Source organism: Lycium ferocissimum, chromosome 7 (genome assembly GCF_029784015.1).
Source record: "Lycium ferocissimum isolate CSIRO_LF1 chromosome 7, AGI_CSIRO_Lferr_CH_V1, whole genome shotgun sequence".
NCBI classification, from domain to species: domain Eukaryota; kingdom Viridiplantae; phylum Streptophyta; class Magnoliopsida; order Solanales; family Solanaceae; genus Lycium; species Lycium ferocissimum.
In genome coordinates this window covers 56,460,023-56,465,047 of record NC_081348.1, presented here as the reverse complement: position 1 = coordinate 56,465,047, position 5,025 = coordinate 56,460,023, and the positions used below count along the sequence as shown (strand labels likewise).

Here is a 5,025-nt window from a genome sequence, read left to right as displayed (position 1 = left end):
AATGCTCTCAGTTTTGGAGAAATTAGTATTTTTATCCCAAGAGAATCTTTGGGGGGAAATATTGATTAAAAGAAATAGAGAAGAACCTGAGTTGAATGGTCTATAATACAAACATTACTATAAATTTTATTGTTATCGGTATCAACACGAGAGAGTCAAATTCTAAAGGATATCGTGAGGGACTTGAACTTGAACCTTCATGATTTTTGTAGTCAGATTTTTTCTTGCTATAAATCTTACCATTGTAGGTATTAACATGTAGAAGGTCAAGCTGTATAATGAATCATGAGACGTCTTGATTGTTACACCTCATATTTTCGCACGTTAAAGTCGCATCATGAGTTAGTCGACGCAAATTCAAAAAGAAATTATCTTGAAGTTAAAAGGGATTGAGCTTATTAATATAAATGGTGGCGGAAGATTTAGAGGGTGAATGAATCAAAGAAGATGAGTTTCGTCAAAAGTCGGCAAGTTGGGAATATGATAACTTGTACTTTTGGGTGAGATTAGGAGTTCTTCACATGCTAAGAAAATAATAATATGAAGTTTTTAATCGTATAATGATCGTTTGTTAAGTTTGGAAGTCAAACGAGTTGTAATACGAAAGTCGACAAAGGGCGTTGCAAGTTAGGTTTGTAAATTTCACTGAAATTTGGGTCAGATGTCTCGGAGCTTTTCTCTCAATATACTTGGATTTACGGGGTGATCCACCCATCAAATCAAAGGTCTATGAGTCTAGTTTCCAGCGGATTTTACCGTTCATCAATACGACATCGGAGTAGAGAGAAATTTGCATTTTTGTCCAAGGACGTAAACTGCCGCGGGAACAGTGGACATAGTCGGTGGTCAAAGTTGTCTTTGTATATATATTCACCCCTTCCACGACTTGTCTCTTATTTTTCCTCTTCCTAAGACCTCCAAACCCTAGAATTCATCCTTAAATACTTCCCCATCAAACACAAGATAATCAAAGGGCAAATTATACAAGTCTAACACAAGGAACAAGGTAGTGATCTTGGAATCGGTAAATTCTCGCTAATTCGATCTTTGGAAGGAAACTTCATCAAGAAGCAATTTATAGTTTGGAGTGATTTGCATAGTTGGAGGTATGTTTTGATCCCTTTCTCCTCTTCTTAAGCTTTATAAGTGTTTAAACCTAAGAAAATGGAGGGAAAATCCCATATGAATAAGTTATGGTTAAAACTTGAAGCTTCCATGGACATGGCTAAATTGTTGAGCTATTTGTGTTGAGTTTGTTGTATTGTTTGGAGTTATGATGGTATGGATTGAATCATGGTAGTAAGGAGGAGTATAAAGGTAGGTTTTTGGTAGTGTTTTACAAGAAGCTACACTACAAAAGAGCTTACAAACTCGCGCCTACGAATTGCTCGATAAAATGCCTAAATGAAGATTTTTATTGGCTATATGCTCAAAGTTGATCTCGAATTGTTCGTATCTTGTAGGAAGTCAATTATAAAGTGTTCGAAGCTTATGGAAATGTGTATAACTCCAATCGACGAGGTATGTAGGTCTTTTTATTCTCTTTGTGGCATGACTAGATTTCAAATGACCTTTCATTGAAAAATTTATTCCGTTAACTTGGATCGATCGCGTTCCATGATAATTGAGCTGACACATACTTCATCTATGACTTGTACCAAATTATGGTCCACATCTCCTTTTGGCTATCGATTAAAAGACTTTTCGTTCAACTTGTGTCGATTATGTCCCAAAATGGTTAAGCTTACCCTTTTCTTATGAATAGCTTGTATTGAAGTACCTTTCACATTTCGTATCCCTCTTGTTTATTGAATGAAGAATGATATTAGTTATGGTACTCTTCACATCAAAGTTGAGTTGATTGTACTTCCTTTAATTGAGTTAATCCTTATCTTCTTGTCTATTGCTCCAAGGTGACGAACCTCTCGTCAGCACACTCTTTTCGATAAAAGTTGTGTCGATTATATTTCATAAGAGTTTGTTAACTTTGGTTTCGTGAATAATTCATAACAAGATGTTTCCTTGTACTTTTACTTCGTTGGCCTAATGATCAAATAATGATAAACGTAGCGACAATAATGATAGTAGGAGGATAACGACGATAGGTCACTCCGACTCTTTCCATGATATTTCTTCTGGGGTCAGTCTTTCATTGCACTTATATATATGTATTTATTTTCATTACCGAGCCGCGCTATAGTCGGCCGGGTAGGCACTTATACGTGCACCTAGACATGTTTCTTTCATCGAGCCGTGTTGTAGGGGCCGGTAGGCACGTACCGTGCATCACACCGATCGGTTGGGTAGATATGATGTTATGATAATGAGCTCACCCCACGCAGGGATTTATTATTGTTATATGATATGATATATGTCTCCACAGCCGAGGAATGATTTTACGGGTACGCATTTACATCTATATCATGATTATGGTCGCCCTCGGTGGCCTCGTTCGCAGTTTCGTGTTGTCTCTACATCTTTTCCCAAGTTATCTGTATCTCTTATGCTTATGTTATGTTTATGCTTACTGCCTTACATACTCGGTACATATTTCGTACTGACGCATTTTTTGCGCTGTGATCATGCCCACAGGTACGATAGACGGATTGTTGTACCTTTCTCAGTAGGATACCAAAGTTCAGCAGGGATGTTCGCACTCCATTCTCCGGAGTTGCTGTCGAGTCATTAAATAGGATGCGTACATATATATACGTAGTATGGCTATAGGTACGTCGGGGCCACTGTCTCGACCAGTTGATGCATATTAGTGCTCTTAGAGGCTTACAGACTATCAGTCAGTGTACAGGTATTGTGTTTGGCCTTACCGGCCTTCTGACTGGTTGTCTTTCTTTGTTATGGCCTTGTTAGCCCTTGTAGTACATATATGTGTTGTTGGGCCTTTTCTGCTTGCAGGTTGTTATGATATACTTCTTACTATTGTTATTCAGCGGCCTCGTCGGCCTATGATTCACGTTATAGAGTTTAGATATCACAGTTGGTTCGCTCGGCCCTTCGGGTGCCGAGTGCCGAGTGCCGGCCACACCCCCAAGATTGGGGTGTGACATTGATGTCAAAGGAAAAAAATACGAGAGTACTATTGTTTAGTCCAGCTTTTATGCATTTTTTTGCGCAGATTGCCCTTCGAAGGCACTGGTCTTTAATTTTTGTCATTCGCCTAATACCCCGAGGTTTGGGGTTCGAATCCCGGCTCAGTCAAAAAAAATAAAAAAAATAGCAAGGCAGAATTTCGTGGCAAAATTAGGCCTATTTGGGTAAAAGTTAGGCCTTAAAGCAGTTATGCAAAATTCTAGCTCAGTAAAAAAAAAATTTAGCCTTAATGCAAATTTCTACCTTAAGGTAGAGTTTTGCCTTCTCTACCTTATGTCTGAAGGCAAAACTCTACCTTAAGTAGAGCTTGCAGTCAAATTCTGCCTGATGAGGTAGAGTTTGCAGTCAAACTCTGCCTGATAAGGAAGAGTTATTAGTCAAACGCTGCCTTGCAATTTTTTTTTTTTTTGACTGAGCGGGAGTTACGAACTCTAACCCGGTGAATTTTATGCGAAGGGTAAAAATTAAAGATTAGCAACTTGAGGGTGAAAAGTTAAAGACCACCCCCGAACAAGGACAATCGTGCAAATGACCCCTTTTATGAGAGGGTTAACAATATGGAGGGTTATTACATTGGCCTTTTTATTTGTGAAGTTTTTCGTTTAATCTTAGTTCATAAATCGGAAAGTGCATACTTCATTGAGAGCTGCTTGCTTTTACGCAAATTATAAACCATCTCTAATAGCAAAAGGACTATCAATACATACCTCCTTATTTTTCACCGATCCAGTGAGGAAAAAAGAAAAGAAAGAAAAAATGAAATTCCGTTGCCGGGACTTGAACCCGGGTCTCTCGGGTGAGAGCCGAGTATCCTAACCAACTAGACTACAACGGATCTTGTTTTTCATCAAACTCAGTCATATTTCTTATTTTCGTGCAGCTATGATTTTAGGTCAACACTCTTACTTGCTGTTGGCTCCTTTAAATTAGAGTTGATTCAGAAACCTTGATTGAGAACTACTATTATTTGATAAATACTTACCCATACCGGGTGTTTACATCTAGCTGATGTAATTTACTGTAGTTAAATAACATAATGTAGTAAATATATACATTTACTAACCATGGTTAAGTGATATTATAAATTTATACATATGGCGTGCATTCATTGATTTGATATAAACATTCGGTATGGATAAAATTTTACCGTTTTATTTACCCTCGGGTTCTTAATGGGAACGCATGCCAGTTTCGTTTAGAACATGTTATCAGAAGATATTCACAACTCAGTTTTTTCTACTTTTGGGAAGTTGAATAGTGCTATTTTTTTCCTTGGAATATATTTCTCTCGAAAAGAATAAATTCCATGTAGTTCATGAAAAAGTAGCTAACAAGATTTGCAGAAACGTCCTACAATAAATGGCAGAAGAATCAATCGATTAACCATAAGTCTAAACTAGTTGGTTTAGGGTCAGGACAATGAGTTCTTAGTATTCATTCAACTTTATTTTGGTGCAATTCATTTCACTACTAACTAATTTTGTCGTTTTAAGACATCATGAGCTTTTTAACTCTTCCTCAGCTAGGCTTGGACATAATAGCAAAGCAAGTATTAATAGCATAACAAAAATGCCTTCCTCTATTAATGTCTTTGCTCGCGACAATTGTGTCCTCTCGGGAAAATGGATGACTGCATCAAAGATGCAGTGCTAGTACTTCTTAATTGGCTAGTTTAAATACCCCCAGCCCTAGGGCTATGGAATAGATGATTATCTCGGACCTAAACCGAGGCATTGGTGATAATTTTCTAATCCCGCAACAGAATGTGATACGATGAGATAGAATGCGATAGAAACGAAGACAGGGAACGGGTTATCTACTCTTAAATCTTAACAAGCAAAACGAGCCCCTTTATTTTAAATTAAAGAATTTAGAATAAAAAAATCTCCCAAGTAGGATTTGAACCTAGATACGACT

General features: G+C 37.5%; 1 long non-coding RNA gene and 1 other non-coding gene across 2 annotated transcripts; one reads left to right on the top strand and one right to left on the bottom strand.

Moving 5' to 3' along the window:
* Window positions 1–584: 584 nt before the first annotated feature.
* Window positions 585–2,694, top strand: LOC132063010 (uncharacterized). The gene is made up of 3 exons (XR_009416297.1): window positions 585–1,106; window positions 1,464–1,521; window positions 2,593–2,694. It is a non-coding gene; the product is annotated as an uncharacterized LOC132063010 (long non-coding RNA).
* A 1,176-nt stretch (window positions 2,695–3,870) lies between these two features.
* TRNAE-CUC (transfer RNA glutamic acid (anticodon CUC)) lies at window positions 3,871–3,943 on the bottom strand. The gene has a single exon. It is a non-coding gene; the product is annotated as a tRNA-Glu (tRNA).
* Between the last annotated feature and the right edge of the window lie 1,082 nt (window positions 3,944–5,025).